Raw genomic sequence first — 16,283 nt, forward strand, 5'->3', positions numbered from 1 at the left:
AACAGTACATATTCCTCATATACGGGCACATGAAAATTTAAATATAGTGACTATTTTGTGTTTTCTAAAGAGCCATGCCTTCTCCAATTTGCTTCTGGTTTGCACATTTTAACTCACAGAAATCCTACAAAGAATGTTGTCTCCTAAACATGCATCGTTTTTTTGTCACATCCACAACGCATTCATTTTTCTCTCTTTTAAATGGAAAAAACTTGTGCATAGACTGATATTTTTCTGATGTCTGGACTTGTTTATTAAAATATAAATTGATGGTTCAAAATATTGGTAATAAATACATTCTCTTAGAATTTATATTTTAAGTTTTGCCTGAAAATGTCACATCCATAACGCTGGAATTGCCCAGCAATGTAAAGTCTGGTCATTTAGTCAACCAGCTTCATGAGGTGCATTCTGGGATGCTTTTTAAACATTTTTGAAGGACATCTAAACTCGACCACTAAATAAGTGAAAAATATACTTTTGTAAAGAATTTTTCCACACATGCCCAATATTGGTCTACAAAAGCATTCAAGCTCAAACTTTATATCAAATGGTTTTTATAGAGACCACTAAAACAGGCCAATTTTAAGTGTGTTCAAACTATTGAATGTCACCTCCCAGAGATTTTTTTCTAAGCAGCTGTGTAGACTTGAACAAAGCATCTTTTCGCCATTTCGTATGCCTTAGAGAGAACGAAAATGTTTCTCACTCTCTTATTTGTCCTCGTTCCCAATTCTACCCACGTTCGCACTCGCATCAGTATCTTCACCAGATGATTTAAAGGCTTACACGCGCACATTTATAAGATTTGCGCCACTTTAAACAGATGATTACCGCAGCGGCGCATGACCTCGCGGTAATCGATCAGGGACAACAAAGCAGCATTACGCAAGTTGATTTGTGGGCTAGCTGAAGCTAATCTAAGGGAAATGGCTGGTTTAAGGAGCGGGAGTGAATTTGATATGATAGAGCTCGGTATGCTTTGCCAGGAACCTTTGCTTCATCTTTCAGCTTCTAAAAGCATTCAGCCATTCCAGCATGTGCTAATGAATCCCACAAGTGAGAGAGGAGCGGAACATCCTCGTTCTTGATCATTAGCGGTTTAGTGCATGTGTGAAACACTAAACACGCCATCTCTCTGCTTCTCTTATATCTCACACTTTAACTTTATAGAGGTTCAGATATAGAGATGTTGATTTGTAGTCGTGTTTTTATGCTTATTATAGTAGCATAAGTCTCTGTTAAAATGAATTGTCATGGTCTCTAGGGATGTAACGATTCCCTCAGCTCACGATGCGATTCACGATTTTGATCTCGCGATTCACGATTTTGATCTCACGATACGATTTAATCACAATTTTTTACAGAATGAGTTAAAATGAACAACTGTGCTTTTATTATTTCTCTAATGCTGAACAATTCTTTGAAACTAAATATTAAAACTAAATTACAGTTATAAAACAAATTCCAAACCAAATAAAAAACGAATAATACTTTATTAGTCTCTTTAATATAAACAAACTAAGACTTTATCTGTGCTTTTCCTAACTTTTACTTTTTAAAGAAATATCAGCATTTCCACATTTACCAAGTTTGCAGGAAAACAGCGGCCCCTGCTGTTCAAAACATGTACTGCGATTTTTATAACGTCTCAACCGACTTGAATCGTCACATATTATAATCGATTTTCAACCGGCTCACGGTGAATCGTTACATCCCTAATGGTCTCTCTTGTGCGTTTGTGTTAAGCTTTTTGTGTGGCGCACAAGTTTCTAAAAGGGAAAATCACCGTTTTTCTAGACTTTGACAATCAGCAGATTCCAGAAGCGGATTAGCCTAATTCCAGCACTAACAAAGTCTGTCTTTCTGAATGGATTACTAATGCGTACTAATTACGTGAATTTAAAATTAATGGTGCTAAGTGATTCAATACTATCCCGATACTTGTGTGCCGATTCAATATATATTGTGATAATTGAGAATTGCGATTGTTTAACTATTGCAATTCGATATTACAATTTATTGTGATTTTTGTTTGCCACACATGGACTAACATTTGAGAGGGATGGCACTGGTGGCACCAGCCCGTAACTTCATAGCACATTTTTAACAAATAAAATGATTGGATGCTGCTTTTTCTACAGTGATTCAAATACTGGCCCTGCCACAAAAAAGGGATAAATAATGTCTAGCTATTCATATTTCAGATACTTTCAGAGACAACTAATCAGTAGGGCTGGGTTTTGCGACCAAATTTGATTCTTATTTATATGGTTTCGATTAGATTTCGATTCGATTCAATATCGACTAGTTATCAGTACTTAGATTAAAATGCTAGTTTTGCAGGCATGGAATCCACATTTAAGTATATATGCTGGTAACTGAAACTCTCCTTGCGTGTCACCATTGCATATCTCGGCTCCAAAACATTGATAAGATTGTGAAAGCCCTCGTTCTCAACTATCACGTATGGGCGTAAATCCTTGCAAATCAGCATTACTATAGCGTCAGTTATTTTCTTAGCGCGAGGTGAATCTGACTGAAATTTGCAGGCAAAAGCAACGTCTAGCCGTTGCTGTCCAGAATCGTATGAACCAGATATCGCGTCAGGGTGACATCTCGACAGGTGGTTTCGAAGGTTTGTTGTGTTGTTGCAAAATCGTAGCTCTTGCGGGCACAACTTTCAAACGACAGTTGTTTTGTCGACCTCACCTTTGCCGTCATTGCCTTTAAACATAAAGTGCTTCCACATCAGACTTTAATTTAGCCGGAGCTGGGGTCCATTGGCTACCGTGAGCTTCTGCCATGATCCGTCCCCCTCTCCCACTTTTTATTTGAATTCGCTTTGTTTTAAATGTATCAGCACGAGTGATTGCTACATCTTCAGGAAGATAGGCGAAGTACAGATATCCTTGAACTACAGCACGCATTAAGAATCGATTCGGGATTTCCCAAATCAATATTGTTTCATTAAATTGAAGATCGATTAAAATCGAAGAATCAATATTTTTTACCCAGCCCTACTAATCAGTAAGTAATAAATAATTACAAACTGTTGACAAAATGTTTACTGTATATGCTCTCCATATACAACCATGCCATACACAATTGACTGCAAAATCTGGAACTCCTACTTCTAACTATAGGGAGGCTCAGAGATGACGTATTTTTGTATGCAAAACCCAGAAGTGAGTTAGCATTTTAATCCAAAGTCTATGGGTTTTTTGAATGGGTTTTTGGTAAATAGCCTGAAATAAGGTCTGTGGTAAACAAAACCTCTAAATTCACTTTTTATTCTATGACATAAAACACACCAATTATAACCCGCTTGTGATTTTTTAAAGCTTTATTGTGTCTTAAAAACGGTGGTTGCTAACAAGTTGCTAAAAGCGACTACTTCCTTTGGCGTGAACGTTAGACATCATCGCGCATATAAAGCTCACAAATAATGCAACATGGGCACAGATCTCTTAAAACGTAGATGCGGATTCATTCACAGAGTAATTACTTGCCAGGGAACACATTTTTTATACTGGATTTGAAAGAATTGTCGGTGGCTTGGTGGTGGTGACGTTGATATCGAGCGACCTTAAGTGTAGTCTATTTATAGCATCGTGTTAACTTTTTACTTCTGCTGATTGTATTTCGGCTTCAAAGGTAACAAATGTCGTGTTAATTCGTAAAGATTATCTTGATAGACGAAACGTGTAAACATCATATAAACCTTTGTTAATCACAGAGCTTATTTTTTGCGATCTTGCAAAGAATCTGGCGGGTACATAAGTCTATAGTAGCTAGCGAGTGAAGATGGGGGTTGCCGAACCAGTGGTGGTCTTGTAGGCCAAAAGCACAGTCTTGAATTTGATGCGAGCGACTATATATAGCCAATGTAACTTAAAGAAGAGAGGGGTGACGTGCGCGCTCTTCGGTTCATTGAAGACCACTGTTGCCGCTGCATTCTGGATCATCTGTAGAGGTTTGGTTGTGCAAGCTGGAAGTCCAGCTAGTAGCGCATTGCAATAATCCAGTATGGACAAGACAAGAGCCTGGACTAGGACTTGCTCTCTCTCTCTCTCTCTCTCTCTCTCTCTCTCTCTCTCTCTCTCTCTCTCTCTCTCTNAGTGTGCTGATAACGAAACAGCGCCTCCACTGTGGCGTAATGTCGCAACTGCAGTTACAAATGACAGTCTGATAAATGCACACAGCATTTCTTGTGAAGACTCGCAACATAATTTTGGCGAGAGCCTGAGGCGGCACAACATTTGACAGAGGCGGCCGCCTCCAATTTCTCTATGCAGGAAAAACCCTGGTCATTATCAGTATTTACAGTATGCTGTTTTACAAAATAAATACTTTTGTGAGGGCTACTGCTGATTTGCAACATTGCGGTCACAGACGACCTTTCATAGTGCCCGATTACAATGTCAAGCCATATCAGTGCCCTCAAGGTTCGAAAAATGAAGCATCAAGCATAAAGACTGTAAAAGAGACGAAAGTAAGAAATTGCCTTATGGCTTTGGTGACAAGCATCTGCTAAATTAATAAATGTAAATATTTCTCAAGATAATCAACGTATAATGTCACAATTTGTCATACAACAAAAAGGGGTTTTAAGATAAGGAATTGACTCTGTATTTCTCAGCCCTGTCTTGCAGCCCTATCAGCGCAACACCTTTAGCAGGAACTATAAAACCTGTATTGGGTGTGTTTGATCAGAGCCAGTGCTGGGGGGACACGGCAGGGTTCAAATGCTCTGCCAACACAATCTCGTAAATATTTGACTAGGTGGAGAATTTGTATAAATTCATACGATCTCGTTCGTAAACATGATTTGCTTTTGCACCAGTGATGATAGGTTTAGGGGAGGGGCCTCAGTTTGGCGATTTTTGGTACACTTCACAACATGTCATCTTTATACGAATTAGCCACCTAGAAAGATAGTTACGAATTCCTGTGAGATCAGACTGGCTCTGCCGTAACATTGAACAAAAGAAGGAAACAGCACACTGTGGTAACACATCACAGAGGTAGAATTCAAGGTTATGATTAGGCTTTGTTTAGTATAAATGAAAAATCTGTGTTAAAGACAAAAAGTCAACAGGTTATGAGCTGTTTACGTGGGGTCTGTATGTGTTCATGGCTTCATGTTTCTACTAAGTGTTATTTTGAAGTCAAGGTTTTGTTTTATTAAAACGCTCGACACTGACAATTTTCTGAGAATAAACACCTCTCACATGTACTCAAAATTCCCCTTACACATGCAAATTTGACCCTTTAATTGTGCAATGTTGAGATATTAGAGGCATCTAGTGGTGAGGTTGTGAATTGCCGGCTCACTCCACCCCTCCTCCTCACTTTCGAAGCACTACGGTGGCTGACACAGGACTAAGATGTCGTGAAGTTTTCGCTTCTTTGCCAAAGGAGATAACGTATTTACAAAACGCACTCTGTAGAGCAGTTTGTCCATTCAGGGCTACTGTAGAAACAACATGGTGAATTCCATGTAAGGGGACCCGTGGTGTATGTAGATATAAACAGCTTATTCTAAGGTAATAAAAACATAGCGCTTCATTATGTAAGGTCTTTATACACCTCTGAAGATATAGTTATTAGTGCTGGGTAAAACATATCGATTCTTCGATTTTAATCGATCTTCAATTTAATGAAACAATATAGATTAGGGAAATCCCAAATCGATTCTTAATGTGTGTGCTTTAGTTCAAGGATATCTGTATTTCGCCTATCTTCCTGAAGATGTCGCAATCACTCGTGCTGATACCTTTAAAAAAAAAAAAATTCAAATAAAAAGTGGGAGAGGGGGACGGATCATGGCGGAAGCTCAAGGTAGCCAATGGACCCCAGCGCCGACTAAATTAAAGTCTGATGTGTGGAAGCACTTTATGTTTAAAGGCAATGACGGCAAAGGTGAGGTCGACAAAACAACTGTCGTTTGAAAGTTGTGCCCGCAAGAGCTACGATTTTGCAACAACACAACAAACCTACGAAACCACCTGTCGAGATGTCACCCTGACGCAATATCTGGTTCATGCGATTCTGGACAGCAACGGCTAGACGCTGCTTTTGCCTGCAAAATACAGTCAGATTCTCCTCGTGCTAAGAAAATACCTGACGCTATAGTAATGCTGATTTGCAAGGATTTACGCCCATACGCGATAGTTGAGAACGAGGGCTTTCACAATCTTATCAATGTTTTGGAGCCGAGATACGCAATGGTGACACGCAAGGAGAGTTTCAGTTACCAGCATATATACTTAAATGTGGATTCCATGCCTGCAAAACTAGCATTTTAATCTAAGCACTGATAACTAATCGATATTGAATCGAATCGAAATCGAATCAAATCGAAACCATATAAATAAGAATCGAATCGCCAATTTGGTCGCAAAACCCAGCCCTAATAGTTATGTATAATATATTGCTTTTTTGTCCATAGATATCACACAAAGCACCTTTAATGAATGAGTTAAAGAAATATAACAATATACAGATGCATTTTATTAAAACCAAGACATATATAAATTCACATTCACTGTTCAACAGTGCAGACACTATTCTGACTGTCAGAGACATCTGGCTGCTGTCCAACATTAGCTGGCCTCAATGAATCCACTACAGTCAACCCCTATCTGTGTCATGCTGACAATCAGACCGAACAATAACGTGCACATACACATACATGCTGCTCACTGTTAAAAAAACTATTTGTTCTGTTCAGTCTTAAAAGGTACACAAGTCAGATAAAAACATTAAAAACCATTTCATTTAAAGAAACAAAAAAGTACAAAATTACCATTAAACCTAGACTGCCACAATTATTTTATATATTGTTCGTTTTTCCATACAAACTGAATTCACAGTCACACACAACAGTCTTGGTCCTCACAACCCAACCATCCCCCATCACGTTCAGGATTCCTTCAGTGGACTGCATGTATCCAGAGCGGCTTCCAGCCGTGCCTGATGGGGTAGTGATTTTCCAAACATTGCCGTGATTGTTCTTTAACTCCGACCGGGTATGACACGTCAACTTCTTGCTTAACCAGCGATTTGATTTTAAGGTTACACTATGTGTTTTCCTAACAGGAAGGGAGTAGTGTAGGTTTATAACTAGGTCCAACATTATGAAATGCCTTTACTACTTTGATTTAAAGGTCCTCTGAATAAAATATAGCGGCATCTAGTGGAATTAAAATGCTCGACATTGACAATCTACTGAGAAAAACACCTCTCAAATGAACTCAAAATTCCCCTTACACAATTTCACCCTTTAAATTAAAATGTGAAGATTTTAGCGCCATCTAGCAGTGAAGTAGCGAAATACAACCAACGGCTCACTCCACCCCTCCCTTTCGAAGTACTACAGTCAGTGTAGGGCTGGGCGATATTGACCAAAATTCATATCTCTGTATTTTTTTGATGAAAGGCGATATCCGATATGTATATCGATATTTTCTATAAAGTGGAATAAATGTTTACTAGCAAGTCAAAGCCTCATGTGAGATGTCACAATAACCTATATTAAAATGGCTTGTGAAAAGAAATTCAATGACAGGGTTTTTTCCCTATTTGAAAACATACACAAGGTTTTTCCTGGCTCAAAATGAGGCGGAGGTGGTGCCATCCTGATCTTGTACACACACACACGTAGGCCTACCGTACCTTTAAGTGGCTTAACCAAAGTGACTTTGACCTATTAAAAGTTCTAATAGAATTAGATGAAAATGACAATTATTAAGTTATATAAAACATTACTTTTATTCAACCAAACAGAAATGTTTTTTTTATCAAATAATCAACGTGCGTTCATACTGGCGAACTCTCTGTGTTCAGTATACGCTGATTCAACGATCCAACTGCACAGCTAAAGACATTACAATGATGTACGTCATGTTGATTTAAGAAATTTCAAGAAATTAAACGTACTTGGATGCGAAACAAACATCCGTGAAACACAGGCTGGCTCTTGTTCTGCATCTCTTTTTAGCGCCTCAGTGTGCTGATAACGAAACAGCGCCTCCACTGTGGCGTAATGTCGCAACTGCAGTTACAAATGACAGTCTGTAAATGCACGCAGCATTTCTTGTGAAGACTCACAACATAATTTTGGCGAGAGCCTGAGGCGGCACGACATTTGACACGACAATTTCTCTATGCAGGAAAAACCCTGCATACAGCTGCACACCACTTGTTTAAAACATGTAAATTGAGGGGGCCGTCCAGTTCGCGCGCAGAGCGAGAGTGCTCTGCTCACTCTGCGCATGGGTACTGCGCATGTCAGACTCCACAGAGCTGCTTCAAGTTGAACACACCCCATATCGATATTAACGATATTGTCTAATCCCGCATCGCGTTGAAAAATATATCGATATATCTTAAAAATCGATATATCGCCCAGCCCTAAATCAGTGTTGCCAGATTGGGCGGGTTCCAGCCAGATTGGGCGGGTTCCTGCCCAATTGGGCTTCTTTTGAACGGGTTAGACCGGAGAAAAATGCATTGGGCGGCTGGACAAAATTTGGGCTGCTTATGAAATTAAAAACCCGCACAAGCAGCTTGCCTTTTCTTTGCTTTTGATTAGTCAAGTTATTTCAAAACGTTCGAAAATAATGTGTAGCGCAGTCATAAACACATTATTCCTTAACACAGCCCTTATTGGTTCAGTTTAACCAATCAGGTCTGGGATAGGGAGACCTCACCTCAATCAATCTACAGTTGAGATCATGTGATGGCTTATGAGTGATGGGGTTTTGGTGCGATAAAGGACCAGATTTTGTATATTGAAGCGATCGCAATGCCAAAGTGACCCAAATATATGTTGCACGGTAGGGGAAGTAACTCAAATCTCACAACGTGGATTACACATGTGGTGACAGACGACTCGAAGACTTTGTAAATATAACTATAACTGAATTCACAGCAGTTGAATGATTTAATAAAAATCTAACTGAATATGGGATTCTAATAACGTTACTTCTGTTCATCATACTCGTCCTTGACAGCTGCTGGACTTGCTAAATTTAGCATTATATGTTCTGCAATATATACTTCACGAAAGACGTACTGTAGTTCTGTCAGATGTTAAGGCAACTCTCAAAGGTAAGCGCATTATTGTTGCTGCTGTTCTTTTTTTGTTCTGTTGTATGTATCAATGAATTGCACATTTTTGGCTGCCGTGGTGTGTGCATGAAGTTCATGAACGAGTGGAAAATGCCTACTCAGCTTTCCGAATGCGATTAATTATAGTGGGCACTTTTTGCACAAAATGTGCTTATGAGGGTTAAGTCATTGATTAATTTCTTGATTGTGAGCGGTTTCTGGACATATTAGTCATATTTTCTAACTCTCTTTAATGCTACGTTTGATCCGTTTGACCTGTTTTCCTGGTTTAATTATATTTTTTCAACTTGTCATAGTTCATTTTAAGGAGATAAAATTGTCATTATCATCGTTAATAGACATTGCAATACATTTCTATTGCGTTATTTTGGAGTTAAAATTTGGGCTGGTTTTTGTTGGAGTGGGCGGGTTTTATTGAGCCTTTGGCCTGGAAATTGTCCACCCAATCTGGCAACACTGACTACAGTGGCTGACACAGGACTAAGATGTTGTCACGTTTTCACTTCTTTGCCGAAGGAGATAAAGTATTTACTAAACGCGCTCTATAGAACAGTTTGTCCGTTTAGGGCTACTGTAGAAACAAAATGGCGAATTCCATGCAAGGGGACCCGCAGTGTATGTAGTAGGCTTGTGCAATTAATAGAAAATAATTGTAATCGTCAATTTTGGCCTTCAACAATTACAAAAACAAAATAATCGATGTAAAACGATTATTGTGCCGCATTCCATTTTGCAAGGATCATCTCTTTTCTTGTGGTATAAATCCACAGCGCACCCCCTTCCTGAACAGTTCTTCAGCTGTGCTATTTCTTTACATTTATCTTTCAGTTGAATTCACAGTTTATTTTTCTATGTTGTTTTAAAACTTAGTGAGTAATCATGTTAAATAATCAGGATCTCAATATTGGCCAAAATAATCGTGATTATGATTTTTGTCATAATCGAGCAGCCCTAGTATGTAGATAGAAATAGCTCATTCTAAGGTAATAAACACATAACGCCTCATTATGTAAGATCTTTATACACCTCTGAAAACATAGTTATGCATATTATATTGCATTTCTGTCAACAGATCCTCCAAAATATTACATACAGCGCATTTAACGCTATGAGAACAAGTAACGCATGAGTCAAAATATTAAACATGAACTGAAGCTTTGGAATTAGCTAAAGGCAAGAAAAGCATTGATGTTTAGTGGCACATGTTGCATAACATCTGTCAACAGGAAAACTAAATGGCCCTGGACACAGAGAACACGCTCTTTACTCTCATTATAGAGCGTATAGAACATGCTCAGCAGATGAGGAAATACTCTCAGGCAAACACAGAGAGGTCTTTGTCCGTTAGACACAAATGCATGAACACATGCACACGCAGGACATTTTTTTATCTAAGAATGAACATATGGAGCCCAGCATTCCAAAACACCAGTGTTCTCCTTATGGCCAAAATAAATGTAACCCCCATTCGGAGTAAAACCAGCCCTCCAAGATTAACTACTATCCTGGTTCTCCAGCTAGTCATGGTTCACGGGGGTCATTTGAATCTATTCTTGTCACCGGTGTAAAACCACACAAGCAAAGCAGATAAGAAAGCCAATTATCCTCATGCATCTGGAGGCGGTGTTCTAAGTGCACGTGAATGTGAAGTCAGGTTGATCCGAGTCTCGGATAAATTGTATATGCAAAACAAATAACAAAGATTTATTAAAAGATTCTGTTAAAATGATTTATTTCTGCTGTACATCTCAGATCTATATTACATAACCAATTCCTATGCTCTATTTACTATTCCCTTAAAGAGATAATTCACCCCAAAATAAAAATTCTGTCATCATTTATTCACCCTCATGTCGTTCAAAACCTGTACATGACTCTTTCTTCTGTGGAACACAAAAGATATTTTGAGAAATGTCTCAGTTGTTTCGTGTCCATACAATGGAAGTCAATGGGGACCAATATTTGGTTACCAATGTTATTCAACCCTTTTTGTGTTCTACAGAAGAAAGTCATACAGGTTTGGGATGACAAGAGGGTGAGTAAATGATGTACCTTTTTATTCCAATTAATATCCTGGAACAAATGGCTAAATGAGGACACTGGCCCAGTCATCTGCACTGAATAGGGAACAGCTTGATTGTGACACACAAGTGGACAGTAATGTTGGTGTGTGTGTGTGTACCACAACTCTCCTTACATAACCAGTGAGTCAATTCAATGTTGTGCTCTCACACACACAACCAGTTATGTCTACTAGAATTAGCAGTCCAGCACACAAAGACAATCCTCCTGAAACATGACAGTTGAACTTCTGTCAAGGATAATCAACACTAATCAAAGGCCATCACTGCAACATATATTTCACAAGTACTTGCATGCAATTTCAACTTGTCATTAAATGTATAGCCGAATTTCTCTCAAGGTTGAATTCACACAGGTATATGATGCCTGTCTCAGATCTGCATTAAAACAGTATTATAAAACCGTCCAAATCTTTAAATTCAATTAAATTCCAATTAAAAATGTAAGCTGAAATTTTGCAATTCAAAGGAGAGTACAAGTTATCGTTCTTGGGACTACTATATTGCAGGCAGTTCATTCACTACAAAATTGAAGGATGCGTGTTTAAAAAAACATTATGTTCTGGAAAGGAGGTGGGAGTTTTTTTAATTCTAGTGCTGGATTGAACTGGTTTGGGCAACGAGACACAATCTGACCATTCAAACGTTTATTCAAATGTTTAGCTCATAGTTTTTATTTGAACTAACCCGTATTTTAATAATTGTTATTAGTGGTGACCACACAAATCATTCATCTTAAACTATTGCACATGGATCACAATATCTTTATATACAGAGAATCTAAACATACCTGACTACCACCAGCTAATAAATAAAATGGCGTCATTATGTTTCTGCTTTGATAAACTATGCTATGGCTGGTATACCTAAGGTTGACTTGACAACAAAAGTTATTCATTTCCAGTTTAACATCCCATTTCATGTAAAATCCAAATTCTGAATCTGATAACTCTAAAGTCTCTAACTTTTATGGGACTCCCGTCCTCTCCCTCTCTTTGTTCTCAATCACATTTTGTTCATGGGGACAACATGTTCTCCTTGTATGGGGGAGCACTTCTGACCACCTTAGGCTCTAAACTCAAACTACACTGACTGGGTTCCTTTTAATGAAAAGTTATTAAAACCAGATGTTTCTAAGTAGAAAACGAGCAATGTCACAAACAATACGTTTTTGGTACTGTCTGTGTAGTAGATTTAACGTTAAAGAGTGCAGAGAGTTTCAGACCGAGGGGGTGTGTCAGAAAACGTCACCAAGAAAAGCCATTACATAGTATTTAAAGACACCTATTATGGGATCAAATTCAAAGTATAACCAGTCTAAATAAGTAACGTTAAGATCCTTGAGTCCGGACATGAGCACCGGGTCACTTTATTGCACGAGTTGTTGTAAATTCAATTTCAGAAACGTTAGATCCAGAAATGAGAAAGTTTCGTGAAGCTGCTGTACTGAGTGCGCACGCTCATATCTCACCCAATCTTTGTGCACATTTCAACCGCTTCTTGATTTAACAAATTGTCTGTATTATGCAATATTTCAGTTCCTAACAGCAGATGAACGCTGTAATATCGTTATCGTTATTTAATATCTGATATCAAAACAGATATAAATGCGCTGGGCCGTGCCAGTCCGGTTCGCTTTCACAACACTTACAAGCGAGAATAAACCCTCGAGCATGCGTGTCATTGGAAGAAAACAGCTGACTCACCTTCACCCTGCTTTCGAAATTATTTTGTGTGCTTTGTATCTCCTTTGCGTGGTTCGTTTAAGCAAAACCACCTATTAGAGCGAAACACCCGCTTGTTGTTAATAACGTCAGGTCGGGGTCTCGAGGACGCGCTCAGCGCTACGCACGCACGCACCGTGGAGCTGCTGGATCTACGGAATGTGAGAGGTCTCAAACGTGTCCACGTGAAGGATTTGAAGAAATGATTCTCCTGTGAAATTATAAGTCCTGTGTTTATATGTTTACAAGTTAAATAGAATAGAAAAGAATCGAAACCATCACAGACATTTTATTGTTTAATAAGTCTAATAATAATGGGATTGTTTAAATAGTAGCTATAATGGTCTCTAACTGGTCTATGTTGAGTTCATTTTGTGGGATGTTATCAGGGTGGATGAAACCAATAAAACACCATTAAAACCATACTGGAATAAGGACCTAAATTGTGGGCTTTAATGGTAAACAGCGTATGTTCATCATATGTATTTGTAATAGAAGCTATTACAATTAGTATTATTTTTTGTTCCACCATGATAGGAAAATACTATTAGCCTATTTATATTATTCTCATCCTATCCTAAAAAATCCTTTTGAAAATAATAAATATAAATATGGTATGGCAGCAGCGCAAAAGTAATAATAATTGTATTTTGGGAAACATTGGCTTGCCTCGTATCATGTGTGGCTTGTGACATATAAGTAGATGAGGAGAAGTTTGCTGGGGGAGGGGTAAAATAGGAATTAGCTTTTCCCTCTGCCATGGGCAATGGGATATGAGAATATTTCTTTTAGAGGCGTTTATATCCACCCTGAAGTTGGCACCCCATATTATTAAATAATCCCAAACTACACCTTTGTGGCCCAAAACATTCGGNTTCGACAATTTTACCAACGTTGTGTTTCTCATTTTTTGAAATCAGGGCCACGCACAGCTCTGTTACGTACGTGCACATGCACATGATCTCTTTAACATCTAGCTCGTCGCTACATTCAGACACTATGTCCAAAACTTGTCTGACGCTCACGCAGATAGGCTCTTGACCAATCGTGCAGAAGCTGATCATTTCGCCCCACGAATTTGACAGTCCTTTCACCGTGATCATATTTTTCTTGAGATTTGACAGACGAACGCTATCCGCAGAGCAATCGTTTTCTGAATCGCAAGACGCGTTGATTAATTTAAGCATCAGGTCCACCATCTGTCTTTTGTAATGCTGTTTAAAAATGGGAGCTATGATCTTTTGGCCGCTGCAGCGCTTCCCATCTTGTCTTGTTCAGGCTTTGCTTGCATCTGTGCTGACGCTTCGGACGTCTTTGTCTGAATCCGTTTGGGAATACCAGGTATTGACGACGTCGCAGAAAACCTTGTCGGTGTCGCTGTTCAGAAGACTCTGTCGGATTTCTTCTAGCTTTGCGACGATGTATGGCTCGTCTTTCAGTTCGTAGTAAATGGCACACGCTGGCTCCTTGTATCGCGCGAGTATCTGCCTTAAACCCGCAGCGTAGTAGAGCGGATGCGGCGAGGTGGTAAAGTTTGTCTTTAAACAGCTTGCGGCTGAACTCTAAAAAGTGTGATGCAAAATAGTACGATGTAGGTTCAAACAGACAGGAATGCTGCATCTGGCTCGGGTGATCTATTTCGCACCCCAGACACTCTTCTTTGAGCTTGACATTGATGATGTGCTGTAGTACCACGGTGACCACGCCTTTAATGACGTTGTAGCCGAGGTCCGTGAAGAATCCGTCTGTGACTATCGATCGGAGTATCGCCCACTTCCATTAGGGACCCGGACGATTCTGCAGGTATCGTCCGTCTGTATGTGGTGTACCGCGTTGTCATCGCGAGCGTCAGGAACGGTGTGGAGAGAATAGTCGCTGATGTTTTCTGAAGCGTAGTCTTGAGACATTGTTGCGGGAGAGGCTCTGTCTACTGATTTTTATAATGGCTATAGTAAATGGGTGGGGACGGTCCGACGGCCCACTGGCTGCGCGCGCACTTCTCGGGGTGGAACAGCTGCACTTTAACTCTGGAATAGCCATCGCGCATATCGCACCACTTGATCATTCTGTTGATGTTGGAAAAAAGGGTCTCCAGGACATAAAGGTCAGCCCATTTGAACAAAAATTGCATCTCGTACAGCTCGTGATGTTCGTCGTGGCAGGATAGCCCCGGTGCGATCGCGAAGCTTTGTGTTGTCTTTGCAGAAGAAAAAGTAAACGCAGTCATGCTGTTTCTTTTTAGAATGATCGCCGACCACACGGTAACGACCGTTGGGCGTTACCGAGTCCCACTCTGCGATGTACAAAGGTTCTTCGCGACTGTCGTTTAAATCCTTCCAGACGTAGTTGTAAAACAACGTCCAGTCCTTGTCAGGGAACGCCACGCAGGTGTCTTGTCAGGGTACGTATTCGCCTTTTTTGTCAGCGCTGTAGAGGGTTACAACTCGAGACTCTTTGTTAAACGTAGCCTATTACGCGGTTACTCTCCATCAAAATTTCGTCCGTCACGTTGTTCTTATTTTCGTGAAGAAACTTTGTCAGACCGATATACCCTCGTGGTTTTTTCGGTGCCAGAGCCAGATTCTCTTCAGAATAGATCGTCGTCCCATTCTCTTGGAGGGGTTTGAGGAGAGCTGCTCGGGCGTGCCATGTTGATGTCTGTGTATTTTGCCCTCGCTATTTTCCCCTTTTATTTAACAAAACCTCCCCCGTTTATGCTTATGATGAAAGCGGCGCATGTGGTGTGAACATGAGCCAGATGCGCGACAAAGGGTCTATGACATGAATGACATGATTGACGATTCAAAACGGTTTAAATCATGAGTACAGAGAGGTCCGGATACGATTCGTCACGCATTGTTTCATGTGATCTACTGATGCCAGGTGGGAACAGTTGTTATTCCTAAACAAAGCTTCGCTGTCTTGAACCGAGCTGGTAGCACTCAAATTTCACGCTATGGACTAAAACAAATCGTACCCGATTAAAACGTCCGACGCTGTCACCTACAGGTTCGACACAAAGAATACACCCGGTTACAATCCTCCTCTTTCAAAACAAATTTACGAGCCTTGGTGCGGACACCTCTCACTGGAATGTTATAGACTGGGTGAAAACTCTGAAAAACAAAGGTAATCTGCATGGCCTCTCTGCCTTTCCTCTCTCATATATTGAATACATTGTATTACTTATTACTTCTTTACTTATTTAATAGATGCTTTATTTATTTATTTAATCACATGATTATTCATTTAAACCTGTTTGTTTATTCAAACAGTGTTTGTGTAGTTGTTGTCTTATTCATTATTATTTTTAAACGCTGTTTAAATAACCAATGATTGC

This window comes from Triplophysa rosa, linkage group LG19, assembly GCF_024868665.1.
Source record: "Triplophysa rosa linkage group LG19, Trosa_1v2, whole genome shotgun sequence".
In the NCBI taxonomy this organism is placed as follows: Eukaryota; Metazoa; Chordata; class Actinopteri; order Cypriniformes; family Nemacheilidae; genus Triplophysa; species Triplophysa rosa.